Source organism: Copadichromis virginalis, linkage group LG1 (assembly GCF_057382275.1).
Source record: "Copadichromis virginalis isolate Kocher_CV1m ecotype Utaka linkage group LG1, C_Virginalis_male_GT1.1, whole genome shotgun sequence".
NCBI lineage: Eukaryota > Metazoa > Chordata > Actinopteri > Cichliformes > Cichlidae > Copadichromis > Copadichromis virginalis.
In genome coordinates, this window is record NC_140618.1 from 38,051,137 (window position 1) to 38,067,158 (window position 16,022).

The 16,022-nt window shown below is 40.9% G+C and overlaps 1 protein-coding gene and 1 long non-coding RNA gene across 2 annotated transcripts in view; one reads left to right on the forward strand and one right to left on the reverse strand.

Annotated features, from left to right (window-relative positions):
• LOC146719220 (nuclear receptor ROR-alpha A-like) overlaps nt 1-16,022 on the forward strand; it is a 171,517-nt gene that overhangs the window by 49,194 nt on the left and 106,301 nt on the right. The gene's annotated exons all lie outside the window — the stretch shown is intronic.
• LOC146719221 (uncharacterized) lies at nt 6,342-8,842 on the reverse strand. The gene is made up of 2 exons (XR_014921187.1): nt 8,371-8,842; nt 6,342-6,998 (listed from the first exon to the last, which is right to left on the reverse strand). It is a non-coding gene; the product is annotated as an uncharacterized LOC146719221 (long non-coding RNA).

A 16,022-nucleotide genomic window follows, 5' to 3' on the forward strand; every position in this document is an offset into this window, starting at 1 on the left:
GCACTTGGCAGTTAGGTTTGGGTCAAGCATCTTGCAAAACTTGACACTTCTATGGATTCATGCAGTCTGACTGGCTAAGACTGAAAGAGGGGTTAAACCCTGATGCTCACTCTGTTTTACCTTTTCTCCTCTTTGGTTATTATTTGTTTTTATTCCCAAATTCCTGCAATTTTTCTTTAATATGTCTTTAATGACTGCTGGCATTTGGAGAAACATTATTTTTTGAAATGCTCTATTGGAACAACTTGTTTTGAGGGGAAACGTATCACACTTTAAGAAAGAAACAGGATTATAAATCTTTTTTTATTAGTACTTTGAAAGCCTAAATGAGTGCTGAAGCATCTGAGAGAAGTTTGTTTCCTCCATCAGGTCCCTCAATGGGGACTTTGCTCACCTTGACCCTGCTTGTGTTTGAGAATCTCTGTGAAGGACAGACGGCGGCCTTCTTATACTATGAAAGTGGGGCAAAGTTTTAACAGCTGTTGATTGATGAGGAAGTTTCTCCCATCTTTTACACTAGCAGGTCTGAGCTGGTATTCTTAGACTGACCTGATACACACACACACACACACACACACACACACACACACACACACACACACACACACACACACACACACACAGTGCCGTCTTTGTGTAATCATTTTTCTGAAGGAGGTCGGTGTGTCTTTTTGCTGTGTCGTGATGGATCAACTTTTGATGCTTTATTTGTCTTTGGTAACTTTGAGCAAAGTTAACCGAAGTGAACGAAAGTGATGTCTCACATTGCTGGAGGAGTTTTTTTTTACTATTATTTTCATCTTCTTCTCTCTCGTTCACCTTGAGGAGCTTAGCAGCTTATCATAATGATTTACTTCTGTTTCCCAGATGAGATATTTAGGGAGAAAACCCGGCATGCAGTCTCACATAATGATTGACAGCACAAAGTGAAAACAAGCCCAGGTGTTTTTTTAAAAGACGCCAGGGAACTTTTCTCCTCAGGTGACAGAACTTTGTGGAATATTAAAGAGTATTAAAAGCATTTTGATTTTATCAGAAGACAAAGTTAGATATTTTTACTTCTCTGCGTCTTAGAGTTAACAGACTAAGATCAATTTGTAACTGTCTGCGACCGTGTTCTCCAAAAGTGCTTAATGTACCTTTAAAGTAAAAATTTTGAGTTGTTTAAGGCACACATAAAAAAACATGAAAAGACCTAAGTGCATGGTGGAGTTACACAGTTTTTCATTATTGTTGGTGAGGGCTTCCTCACCTCTCCATGGACGATGCCATCACCATCACCCTTCATAGAGCACTGAGAACAGGAAGAGTTATTTGAGGATGCTCTTCATGGACTACAGCTCAGTGTTCAACACGATAATACCAGACATCCTCACCACTAATCCTGGATCCCTGTGTAGGGCTGCGTTCTCAGCCCCCTACGGTATGGCCTGTACACGTATGACTGTGCACCAACCCACCCAACCAACAGCATCATCAAGTATGCCAATAAAACCACCGTGGTTAGGCTCATATCTGTAACATACAGGGCGGAGGTAGAGAACTCATCCCACTGGTGCTCAGAAAATAACCTGAAACTGAACATCTTTAAAACAAATTATTATACTGGACTTCAGATTAGAGAACTGATAGAATCTGTCTCCACCTTAAGGTTTCTGGGCATCCACATCTCCGCTGATTTCACCAGGAACCACAACACCAACGCCCTGGTAAAGAAGGCCCAACCTTGGCTGCATTTCCTCCGAATCCTGAGGAAGAATAACCTGGACAAGAAACTGCTGCTGGCCTTCTACAGCTCCACAGCGTGCTCTCCTACTGCCTGGGTGTTTGCTACGCAGTTCGCTCTGTGTTGTGGCGTACTGATGATACCAAGTTTGTGCTCCATTGGATGATGAGAATCAAACTTTTAATAGATCTGTATGTGTTGGTTTATGGTACACATCAACATGTTAAATGTCCCCTATTGCTGATAGGAATCTCCCAGAAGGCTAATCTGTCATTTTTCCTATCCTCCCTGGTGAACTTTATATGCTGGTTCAACTAGTTTATGTGGTCATTATTCCACAGTGGACGGTTAACACAAGTGCTACACAAGTTTGAGCGATACACGTTGGACATCCTGGGCCTGAGCGAGGTAAGATGGACTGGAAGTGGGCGACAGTGACAAGAAGATCATACTTTACGCGGGACATGTCACCGATCACATTAAAGGTGTGGGATTAGCCCTATCGGAACGAGCGCCGGCCGCACTGGCCAATTGGTGACCAGGCTCTGAATGACTGATCGTGGCTAGATTTATTTCCGCCCATGCGAAAACCACAGTGATTCAAGTTTATGCTCCAACCGAGGACGCTGATGACGTGGACAAGGACGCCTTCTACGACGAGCTTCAAACGGTCCTGGACGAGGTGACCTCATTCATACTCATGGGCGACTTCAACACACAGATTGGACCTGATTGAGATGGCTTTGAGCAGGTGATTGGCCTGCATGGATCTGCCACAAACACCAACGACAATGGCCTGTGATTGATTAGCTTCTGTGCGGTGAACAATCTTTGCATCAGGAACTCATACTTTCGTCATAAGCAAATTCATAAGAAGACGTGGAGAAGCCCGGCTGATCAAACAGCAAATGAGATCGACTATGTTTGCATATCGAGGCGATGGAGGTCAGCTACCGCTGACGTTGTCACTTGGCGTGGCACGGATGTTGGCTCTGACCACTATCTTGTTATGGCAAAGATCCAGTTGCAGCTCAAACGAACAAGAGAAGATGCTTGCCGCGTGCGACCTTTCGACGTTGCCAAGCTCAAGGATTGCGATCTCTGCGACCAATATAGTGTCAAGATCCAAAATCGCTTTGCTGCCTTGGAAGAAGCCTAAGATCTGGAGGCGCACTGGAAGTGTCTTCAAACCGTCGTGGCGGCCAGCGCCAAGAATGCCATTGATCGGCGAAGAGGGACCTTCAAGGAACGTTGGATCAGAGATCGAACATGGCAGCTAGTCGATGAACGACGAAGAGCGAAAATTGCCTGGGAACAGACGACATCAGATGAACAACAGCAAGCCGCAGAGGAGCGGTACCGACGCCTCGATCGGCAGGTGAAGCAAAGCTGTTGAAGGGATGAATGCGAATGGGTCAAGCGGAAAGCAGACGGAGCACAGGAAGCTGCTGATCGGAACAATACGAGAACGCTATTCCGGATCGTGCACGATCTTACCGACACCTTTTCGGTGAGCACTGCTGATGGTGAGCACAAGGGTTCATGTAGAGGTCCACATGCCTGACTGTTTTTGGGAAAGAGGGCTTGGTGAAGAAGCACTGTACAACAAAAATAAGGTCAAGGCTTGAGCCTGAATGCACCACAACCCTCCTGTGGACTCATGATGAGCAAGATGGTGTTCCACAAACTGTGGCAGATTCAGTTGCTCTGGAGATAATGGCCAGAGTCCATATGGAGTAGGCCTGATTTCAATAGCCATTTTATTTGGTTAAATCTCTCTGAAGTGATGTTTTGTCTCCCTAACGTCAAGTTAACTTTATTCTACCCTTACCTAAAGTTAGCCCAATAACTCTAACTTCCACCCCTGTTTAAGACCCTCCATGGTTTAGGATTAGGTTTAATTGATTTTAACCAAACCTAATCCTAATACAATGTTAATCTAGCCTTATGCTAAACGTACCTAATACTTGGCAAGTGTATTCTGGTCTCCTCCCACTAACCCTTATTTGCATTTATGTGACTTGATTTTACAAAAAGGAGGCTGATCCTCCAAATTCTGACTGTGCTAACGGATTTATCCCCACAGTGTCAGTAATACAAGTGCTCACCAAGGGCAGTGCGTGTAAGTTATCTCGCAACCACACGTGTGAGCAGGAGGCTGGCATTTCCAACCCCATTTAAATTCCAATATCAGGTCTGTACAGCTTATCATTCACACCAGTCTGACAGCTGTTTTCTGTATGTTGTTTATTCACAGAAACTGTAATTAGACCAAGTTGTTTGGTCAGATGTCAAAAAAATGTGTCATTACACCACAAAAGTGTGTGAGTTTTTAGTGGTTTATAGCGACATTTAAATAATAAACTTTTTTTGGTTGAAAAATGTTTTACAAAATAAAAGCTTGTCCTCATTAATATTCTCAGTGTCACCTCTCCTCTGTCACCTCTCACTCCTGCAGAAATTAAACTCAGATTGGATGCTTGCCTCCCTGCTTGGTGGAGTAAATTAACTCGGGGAAATTGAATTTTTGGGGTCTGTAATATTTCTGGCCTATCAGTTGATGATTCGTATGTAGGATGGGTGGTGGGGTATCAACTTCAGCTATACAGCACCGGGAGAATCATTTGGTTCATTAACAGCCCAATATCACAGAGATTGTGATTAATCATTTAAAGGATAATGATAACCACTGACAACTATTTCATTCCACCCTAGTTATGTACTTCACTACAAAACACGCCCCGTCAGGCAGTGGAAGGTACTACAAGCAGGCTATATTTACATCATTGAAATGAGCTTAGAGGGAAATCTCAAAATCTCACATCATCTGTTGTTCTGTTCTTTATTTCTGTGTCTGTGCATGCGTCTGTGTGTGTTTTAAAGATTCTTCTTTCCTGTGCTTCCCATGTTCCCTCAGTCATTGTTTCAATGTTGTTGTCTGTATTAGTTTACTCGTGGTCTAGCCCAGCCACTTGGGGGCACGGGCATGGGGGGTGGTGGGAGTGGTCAGGCTCAGATAAATGTGGAGGGTTGTGTAAGGGAGAGGAAGATGAGAAGAGAAGGCAGTGAGAAGATGGAGGCAGTACTTTAAGAAATTCATGAATATAGAAAATGAAAGAGAGAGAGAGAAGGATGAAGGAGGAGGACAGTTAGTAAGAACAGCAGTCCCCAACCTTTTTTGTTAAACAGACCGGTTTATGTCCGACAATATTTTCATGGACCAGCCTTTAAGGTGTCACAGATAAATACAACAAAATAAAACCAGTACTTGTACCAAAAAAAGTTTTATTCATAATACATGGGAAAAGACCCAGGGAAACAGAGTTAAGGATAAAAATTATAAAAGAAAATAATGATTAAAAACCCTGAAAACCATAAATTTCACACCCGAGCCTCAACTCTCACAGGCCCGGACCAAACGACTCACGAACTGGTACTGGTCCATGGCCCGGGGGTTGGGGACCGCTGAGTAAGAAGGAAGTGAGAACAGCTATGAAGAAGATGAAGAGTGAAAAGGCAGGTAGTCCAGATGACATACCTGTGGAGGTATGGAAGTGTGGAGAATGAGAGGAATGCCTGAGGAACAGAGAAGGTGTACTTGTGCCGATTTTTAAAAACAAGAAGGATGTGCAGAGCTGTAGTAACTACAGAGGGATAAAGTTAACGAGGCATACCATGAAACTATGGGAAAGAGGTGTTGAAGCTATGAAAAACTATTTGCCCCCTTTGCTCTTATTTGTTTGCATATTTTTTGGAAATTACAAACACATTTTAATATCAAACAAAGAAGAAGCTATCTAAACCTAACCGCCCCTACTGTAGTAGAAGTCTAACTAATTGCTGTGCCAGCCTTACAGCAAGAACTGCAATCAAGCATTTGCGATGACTGGCTGTGACTCTTTAATATCAGTCAAGTCAAGTCAAGTCAAGTTTATTTATAAAGCACATTTAAAAACAACCAAGGCTGACCAAAGTGCTGTACAATAAAATACAAATATAAAATACAATAAAACACAAGTACATAAAACACCTCACTGATAAAACAATAAATTAAAACAGTAAGTTAAACCTTGCTAAAAGCCAATGAGAAGAGGTGAGTTTTAAGAGCAGTTTTAAAAGTTCCTAGGCTTGTGGAGAATCTGATGTGAGGAGGTAAACTGTTCCACAGTCTGGGTGCAGCCACAGCAAAAGCCCTCTCTCCCCTAGTCTTTAATCTGTACCTGGGAACATCTAAAAGCATCAGGTCTGCTGACCTCAAAGATCTCCTGGGGCGGTAAATGCTAAGAAGCTCTGCCAGGTAAGGAGGTGCAGTACCGTTAAGAACCTTAAAAACCAACAGTAAAATTTTAAAATCAATCCTAAAAGCAACTGGGAGCCAGTGGAGAGAGCAGAGGACCGGAGTGATGTGGTCTCTCTTTTTGGAACCGGTCAGCATGCGAGCAGCAGCGTTCTGCACCAGTTGGAGGCGATGCAGACAGGAATGATCTAAACCAGCATAAAGGGAGTTACAGTAGTCCAGCCGTGATGTAATAAAAGCATGGACCACCCTTTCTAGATCGTTCCTGCACAGGTAGGACTTGACTTTAGCTAAAATCCATAGATGATAAAAATCAGAATCAGAATCAGAATACTTTATTCATCCCGAGGGAAATTAGGGGTTACAGCAGGCAGCACGCTAATGGTGCATGCGCACTCACAAAGGAACCTTCTGACCAACTTTACACAAACATCACATTGGGCAGACATGTCAGAAGGTAGGCTGTTAGGAAAAAAACAACGAAAATACACTACATGAGGTAAGAGGAGGAGAAAAAAAACTCCACTCAGACTGAGCTCCTAGTGGGAGAACAGTTTGATAAAGAAAAAACACCTCAGCACAAAAAGCACATGACTATCAATACACCATAGAAACACGAGACAAGCAACAGGGGCGGGTAAAGGGTAAGAGAGAGCCGGCGTAGACAGCGCATCCGGTCCTGCAGCATCTGTGCTGGTCCAGTTGACTGCTATCATCCCCGGTAGGGCACAAGCATCGAAGGCGTTGGAAAGGAAAAGATCCCTTGACTACGGAGCTGATTTGTTTATCAAATTTAAAAATATCACTGTGAAGGAATATTGGCCCACTCTTCCTCAGAGAATTGTTTTAATTCAGCCTCGTTGGAGAATCTTTTGTCATAGCCCAGCACAAATACTGTTTTGCTTGAAGGCTCTAACTCTGACACCAGGATGGGTGGATCAGGGACCTCCCACACTTCAGCCAGACCAACCGCACCTCAAAATGGACAAGATTAGAAATGAGTACATCAGAGGACCGGCTCAGATTGAGTGCTTTGGAGGAAGTTAGAAGGAAAATTCCTCAACAAAGGAAACACAAATTAAGATTTTTGCCTATTAAACAAATTTCAGCTGCTCCCACATTCACTGTTGGTTGCCACACTGGATGGATCCACATGTTTAATTTAGAAGTTTGTTTGTTTTTTTTTGTTTTTTTACATCGGATGCTCATCCTGACGCATCCTTCTCATGGTGTCTCCTAGTCTTAAACCACGGGGCTTTCACTTATTAGGTGACTGTGTGTGTAAATCACTACATTATGGAGTCATTATTCCACAAAGGAAACAACCTTGTGTTATAATTTATCATTAATTTAAATTCATCATTTATTGACTGAAAAATGATCATTTCTGTTAAATGCATCAAGCCAGTATTTGCAGATTTACACACTGTCATAGATCAGGTTAGCTTTAGATCAAGTCTGGGGTTAACATTATGTAAATTAAAGGAAAATGAAAAGGAGAGGAAATTAATTTTTCCTTACTTTCCTCAGTCTAACTCTAAGCTCTCATTCATCTTGTCTCATTTGAAAAGGAAATCTTATTTCTTCCTCCCTGCTTAACTGGAAAGGATGCTTTGCTCATCCATGCTACCTAATTCAAATCCTTCCTATTTAATTCCTTCTTAAGTAGGAAAACTTCTTGCTTCCTGAACTTAAAAGGCTGTTTTTCCCTCTGATTTTTTTCCTTTTTCTACTCATACCCAAATCTTCCTTTCTGCTGCCTCGCAGTACATTTCCCATTGCACTACTGTTTTTACGTCCTACATTAGAGGCTTTCTTTCATTCTTCTATGTTCTCATAGTATATTACTTAGCTTCTTTCTCTTCCTAGCAGAGAATCTCCTGCCTGTGTATTAATGTTAAAGGCTTTTTGTCTTTGTCATTTGTGTCTTTTCACACCAACTGTTTATGACACTGTGTTAATGTCATACTGTAGAAAGAAAATTCATGGACATGAAATGTGTAATTTTAGAGCATCGCAATTCTCAGTGTGAACATTTCCTCTCTTTCCTCAGTTTGTTTGTAGTATTATATTTATTGGCAGCAGATTCAAAATTCTTTACCATTCACATAAAGAAAATGAAAAAGTATTAATGAGAGATACACAAAGGTACACAAAGACTAACATTTTTAAGGTGTGCTACGTCAACAAAAGAGCATTCTGAGGTTTAGCAACAAACACTTATGTGGTACAGGACAGACGTCCCGGCTACAGATGTCATCATGAGAATCTGCAACTTTGAAGAGATCAGAACTTTTAAAAAGCTTTCATTTTCTAAGACAAGTGAACAAAACCTTGGTCTCTTTACCTTCCACATAGACTTTGTGTAGTGTTCTGTTGCAGAGTGTAGCAACTCTGATTAAACACCAAGCTAAACCTTTGTCAATGAATACAGGAGTCCGAGTAGAGTTGACCTTTTACTCTCAGAATCTTCATTTGACAAGCGGTGAAAACTGTAGATGAAAAGAAATACAGAATAGAAAAAATGACCATGTTTACATAAATATTGCATTACGAAAGAACTCAAAATATGACTTTACATCTTCGTATTAGCTTGAGCAACAGTAATGATCATCAAAACGAATGCCTTTTTTAACACGTACAAATCGACTTTCATGAACTACAAATAAAATGTAGTTTTTAACAACTACTGCTATTCATACTTTCTTAACACCTTCATCATGAAATATATACACTTAAAGCGTTGCCTGAACAATGTTCCCAAGTGGATCGCTGTGGATAAGCCTCAGAGAATGACCACATGTCACTCTCCCTCTTAGAGCAACCACGAAGAGGAAGTAAACAGGAAATGAACCAATACAGGTAACTCACCAGGAAGTGAGGTTATTAGCAAGTTCACCTTCAAAATAAAATCTTCTTACTTAACATTTTTTAAAACCCTTTTACTGTTCTTTCTAATTTAAATACATACAAATGAATTATTTTAAAGATAAATGACATAAATGTCTTTGAGGCATCACACTGCATGGATTAGTCCCAGTGTGTGCGCTCGAGCTAAACGTTATCACTGTCTTGAAACTATGATGTGATAAGTGAGATATTGATGGGAAATGCATTTCCCTACCTAATGTCAGTACGGACATATCATCCACAATTTAGTCTTACTGTGAGCGTACCCTGCTTTATCCTTCATTTTTCACACTAAAGAGGACTGTATTTTTTTCTTTAGTAGCCCTTCAGATGCAATATTGTTCTGTAATTTCTCTTCCATTAAATTTCAGCTGTGAATAATTCAAATTGTAATACTCAAACACAGCTTTCTGTTCTCCACAAACTGAAGTTCTGATTTTATTAACTAAATACGTAGAAGCCCATATGTTGTTAAAATCTCTGCAGTGTGCAGCCATCTTTCTACTAGCAAAGCCACATCTTTCATAAACTCATGTTCCAGTGCATTTACAAGGAAGCTGCTTTCACTTACACCCTTGTATGTACGTAGTTTAATTGATGTAAAAAGATAACAGGTAGATAACAAAGTTTGAATCCTAATTTCACATTGACCTCTGCTTTATGCTGTCATTTGGCATCTGAGTGGTTGTTATTTGTTTCATTTGGTGACTCGATCCCGACAGTTCCAGATATTCCTGTTCAGTGTGAAGAGTATGAATGCCTACAAAGAAATGCAGACAAAGATTCCTCCTGATCTTATTTTCATGATGGTTAAAACCAGGAGTGGCTGCATACATACTTGAATACTGGGCCAATACTTTTTCATAGCACTGTAGCTTCAACAGTTCTTTCCCGTAGCTTCATGATATACCTCGTTACAGCTCTGTACATCCTCCTTGTTCTTAAAGACGTGATGGTGTTTGATTTGTTATCCTGGCTCTCACCTTCTGACAGAGAGGTGTGCAGAGGGCCACCTTTTTACATTCTCAGTCTGCTAGGAGCAGATGGAGGAGGAGACACTGTCACCTCCTCTCAGTCATACATACTGAGGTGACAGAGCCAGAGCAGATTATTCTCCACGGAATCACACTTTTCCCACACTGAACACACAACACTGCACACTGGGTTTGTTATAGATTGGAAATTAGAAGGACGTTTATAAAGCATAGTCAAATAAGCCACTCACCAAGGTTGAGTTGCAGGTGGTTGATGTGTCTGGGTTTATGTGGGTTTGTGTGTGTCTTTTTGTCTTGTTTCCCTTCCTTGTGTTTCTTCCATGTTTCCACGTCTATCATGTTTATCCTACGTTTCCCCAGTCCGTCATGTGTTTCATGCCCTATTGTTACAGTCTACGTCTCATATGTTCCTGTTTTATTCTGACAGTCTCAATGTGTTTAGTTTTGCTTCCTCTGTCTTGTTGTGTCTAATTTGTCTCAGCTGTGTTCCCCATGTTTTCTGTTCCCTCCTCAGTCCTCCTGTATTTAAGCTTTCTGTTTCCCTTTGTCCAGCGTTTCATTCTCCCTCATTCCCCGCCGTGTGTTCTGCCTCCCTGCCTGTTTACTTTTTCATATATATATTCCAAGTTTAGTTAATAAAGTTGTATTTTTGAGTTCATTTTCACCTCCATGAGTCTGTGTTTGGGTCCTCTCCTGCCTGCTTCACATGGCCAGTTCATGACAGATGAAGTGATTTATGAAAAACAAAATGAGTTAGATTTGGGAGCACAAGCTTTAATGTTATTGTCAGATACTTAATTCATCCACTTCAAAAGGAAATAAATGCAAATATGGGCCTGGACTCTTTTGAAGTTTTCAAGGGGGCCCTTCAAAACTTCAATGAGGTATTTGTTGTAAAAACGTTGGTTTTGTAACAAGTGTCTTCTGTGAAAGCTGCCAACAGAGTATATTTTATTCTGAAAAGAACAGAGAAACAGTGAGACGGTCCACAGGTCGTGCGTTTTCCTCTCTTACCAACCTTACCAACATCAGACTAAAGTGGAATAGAAACCGATATAAAGTCAAATAATATAAACAAAATCACAAAAAATCATATTTCATGTGTGATTTTATTACTTATGGGAGGTGCCACCTTGTGGCATAACTTGAGCACTTACACTACTCTCAATCTGTCAGAAGATCAGAAAATTAAGGCCTTTATTTAACGAAATTACACACAAAAACTCTACAAAACATACAAAAATGAATTACAAAATGCAACCACATATCACATGGTATCACTTGTCCCCTCCTTGATTTGTTTCCCACAGCAGGTTCAGGATTTCTGGCCTTTGGTGCTTATGTCTTGTAGGCTTGAACATGGACAGATCATGATTTCTCTAATGGGAATCAGCTGTGTTTGATTTGTCTGACTGGTGTTTGAACAGAAGTGTTTTGGCCTTTGATTTCTCTCTGACAGTTTAGAGCTGCAGAGGCAGCTGATGAACCAAATGCTGTGTTCAGGCTCCAGAAACAGCTTTGTACTGTTGGTCTGTGATGTCAGGCTGATGAAATCTTGATGTAACAGGAACCCTCAGAGCTGTTTCTAAAGTATACAATAAACACCATCAAGACAACACATGCAGTACACACCGAGGGGCCCACATGTCTGAGATCACTAATAGGTCCGTTTTTCCTTGTTTGGAATTCAATACAAATGATCATGTCGGTGATTTGAGTAACATGTTGATCATCTGAGAAACTCAGGATTTGTTTGTGCTCGTTAGTGGCAAACGTCATCTGTAAAAAATGTCATTCTGCTCTTCTGATGGTGTGTGCTCGTTAATAAGGAGCTGTTGATACAAATACACATTAGCCAAAAAAATGGATCTTTAGGAACATTTGCTATCTGTGTTAAACAAAACCTTTACAAAGCTTATTGTATTTCCATTGACTGGGTTCAGGGTGACTTGAGCCTATCCCAGTTGTCGTAGAGTCTTATGTACTCCCCGGCAGGTTGCCAATATATCACACGGCTAACACAGACAGACAACCATGCATGTGGTTTGAACCTGCTTGCTGTGAGGCATTAGTGTTACCACCACCCTCTGGTTGCAAAGATAAGTTCAACTATATAGAAGAAAATGAAAAGGAGGCTATTTACCTTTCCCAATTAGTTTAAGTTCTTGCAATACAGCATGTTGTAAGACCTGGATCTGGTAATCTTTAATTAATTTAATTAATCTTTAGTTTAAAATCCACGATGAATCAGGTTATGCTGTAGTCTACCTTCTGATTACAAGTCAGGATTAGACATTAGTAACCAACAGGTGACTTCACAGTGGCTGCCATCTTTTCTAATCAGTCCATGCAAGTGACACATAACTCAGTGTCTTGTGTCTCTTATACAGTCCAGGAGAAGGATCCTATAAACGGTGCTGCCTTCAGGGTTATTCTGTAAATGTCATCTGATTTGGTTTAATGCATCACTGATAATTACATCAGATGAGCCTTTAGATGCATCTTCTGTTTCACTTTCACTTTACTCTTCATTGTCCTTCAAACATTGATTTTACATTGCAAACACTTTTGATAAATGAAACCAGTCAGAACAAAGTGTGCGTGTGAGAGCGTGTGAGTGCATGCATGTGCGGACAGATTTTGGGCTACAAAGCAGTAAACCAGGGACGGACTGTTAAAATGAAGTGAAAACTGTTTGGTTTTACTCCTGGTGGATTTAGAAGATGGGGTAACATTCAGGTGATAGGAAGCCTTTGGAATACAAATGGGAGTGAGTGCAGTGTCCCCTATAGAATACTAACGCTAACGCTGTGCTTACTCGTATAATATGTGAGCAGAAATGCAAGTCTTTATTTGAATTTTTCCCCCAAAGTCAAGCTGTTTGAGTCAGCTTAGTGTCAGTCCATTTACGGGACACACACTTTAGCTGTTGGCTGTACTAAACCAAAAGATAAGCCATTAATTTTAGGCTTTGTTGAAATTGTAGGTGAGATTTTAAGGGGTCTTAGAAAGAATCCCTCCCAGGGACTCTGGTGTTGACCTGATTGATTCTTGGGTAATTTAGCAGGTACATATCAGCAGGTATTGCCTGCAGTTGCAAAAAGCAAAAACTTCTGTTTAGCAAGAGAACAGATGGTGTCACTTTCACTAGCTGTGCTGTTGAGTGTTGGAAAGAGCACTTTGAAGAACTCCTGAATCTAAGGGACTTGTTTTCTATGAAGAAGAATTTGTCAATGTCTGTTTTGTTGACTCTGTGAGGGTTTGTAATTGTTGTGTAATTGTTGAATTACATGGTGCTATGGCCACAACGTGTGTCTCTTAGCCCTGTACACTGGGAAAAGCTGTGCCAATACAATCGAATAGCATCAGACTTGTTATTGGGCAGTGGGCTTCAACAAGGCCTCCTCTGTTTACTTTGCGAGTGTGTATGATTCTGTATCAATCATTCAGTACTCAATAATGATAAGTAATCAAAGTCAAATTCTGACAACATTTGTCTTTAAGTTAATCAACTAAACGACAGCAAGCGATTCAGTTGTGTTAACTTTTTGAGGTCTGCCAACATTTTGGTGTTTACGTGTTATTAAAAGCAAGAAGCTGGCTTTTATTCTAAGAATGACAAACACAGTCTTACAGTGTGGCTTAGAGTCTGGTCATACGTGAAGAAGTAGCATCCACCATTTCCTCAGATTTCATAGTGACCAATCTTCTATTCACTTTCTCGAATGTGTAAGTGCTGGTCTTGTTCTTAAAGTTAGACAACTTTGTGTGTCACAGTGATCTCTTCTTTGGTTCAAGTGTTTTTCTAGTTATTTTCCTGTTGTTCTCGGTCTGCGTCTTAAATAACCAGAGTTCTTGAAGAACACCAGCCCCCTCCTTTTGTGTCTGTCTCAATCATCGGCCTCCTGTGGTGGCAAAGCAAACAGCCTGTTCCTTCATTAGCCGGCTGTTGCTCTCCCGCAGGCTGAACTTCACCCTGAACTGAGAATGAGGAATAGAGCACGAGCTAATCAGACTGTTTGGGATCTCCCACCGTCTGTACATCCACGTCATCAGTCGCAGGGCTTTATATGTTTAATGTTACAAACCTCCTATTATTTTTTACTGTTACGTCACTTCAGGTAAGAGGTAAATGTAAGAACCTTTATGCAAGCAGGCAACTGAACATGACACACAATCACAATCAACACCCAGTGTTTAAGAAACATTAATGTTACAATTCTTAGAGAATACAGTTTTCAGTTTTTAAACAGCATCAGAATGACAGAATGATTATTTCCTGTTCCCTGATTTCTAAGACTTGAGAAAACATTTAAAACAAAACAAAATATATTATGATTATTTTATAGGGGTGGGGTAATCACCAATGTCAACCTCAGAGGGTATCTTGTACTTCAAATTCTGTCAGATATCTTGATTCACTGGCTGTGGAAATACTGAACTGAGATACAATTACCGTATTTTCCGCACTCAAAAATCTGTCAAAAAATGTTTTAGTATGACTTTGGTAAGCTACGAAGCCGCACCTCTTGATGGATTGTCGGAGCATTACAGCTACCGTAGTCAGGAGCCTCGCGGAGTAATCTGGGTCCTAAAATCCGTCGGCTTCAGGTCCCAAAGTCAAACGAACACTGCTGCATCACTGAGAGTTAAACTGTCTAAATTCTTTCATCTTTAATAAAATGATCAGCGTTGCTGCTTTACCAGGTGTAACAATTAATTTTAACGTCCAGGCATCCATGAAAACAGGATTTATTAAATTTAATGGAGTTAGAAGTTAGCAGGAAGTTCGCTCGCTAGCTTCCACCTAAACATGATATAACATGTTCTGACTGAGAGATTTCTGAAAAAATGAAAACGTACAGCTCTGCTATCACTTCCAACATAAATGAAGACAGAAAACTAAACAGCAGTGACGTTTGTAGGGTTACCGAAGTTGGGCTAGCTGGTATATAATGATGTGGTACGTGATTGCTAGCGACACAGCTATGTTAGCATAACATAGACTTAGACTTACTTCCTCCTACGCCGGGCGGCGCATCAGGCAGCTGATGATCTCCATCGATGTCGGTCAGCAGCGACTGCTTCAGCTTCATCCCAGGCAATGTCGACAGTTCTTAGATCATCCATAAACGTTCGACGCCATGTGATCTTTGGTCGGCCTTGCTTTCGCTTGCCAGTGCGTGGGAGCCATGCAATGGCAATCTTGGCTGGGTGATAAGGGGGTAGACGTAAAATTTGGCCCGCAAAGCCGAAGCGCCTTTCTGCAACAACAACATCACTTAGCATAACATAAACACAGTGAAGCTGGAGGATGAATGCTATCTTTTTTCCACTCGATAAAAGTTAACGTGAGGGTTCCCGATGGACAAATGCAGTCGCATGGCAGGATGCTGTAAACGGACCAAACTTCAGTCAGGAGAACAACTGAGATAATCCATCCACAATACGAGGTTAGTCATTAATATACTGCAACAACATGGGAATAGAGCAGCTGCAGAGAATTCAGAATTAATGAATCAATGGTACGGAGGAAGAAAAAAGAATGAGTTAAGTAAAGTTTGACTTATCTGACTGTTTTGTTTCGCTTTATGTGCCTTATAATCCGAAAAATACGGTACCCTTTTTCAGAGATCAACAAAATCAACATGAGTTTATGAGGTTTGAGGGGTAGCTAAATGTAATCTTAGTTTGTGACCTTGCACTAAATTGTGGGCATGTCATATTAAAATGAACTGCTTGCATCTGTGTTTAGAAAAGGGCACAACTTTTGTGAGTCATCTAACAACACTTGTCAGCATTATTTGGGGTCTGCATTCACATGCTGTTTTGCCCCATTTGCACCCATAAATCTGTTGTCTCTTGTGACCATCAAGAAAATAAAAAAAAAATAAAAAAAATCTTTCAAAGAAACCAAGAACTGTTGAGCATCTAGAATCATCTCTTGTCAGTGTCGGTGTGGAGAGACAGAAGAGATTACCCAAATGCAGGACTTGCAGGCAGATTGAGGATGTGGATGGTGTTTATTATAAGCACATAATTTGAGTGAAACTGAATGACTGGCTGACTGAATGGAAGCGGGAAACACACACGT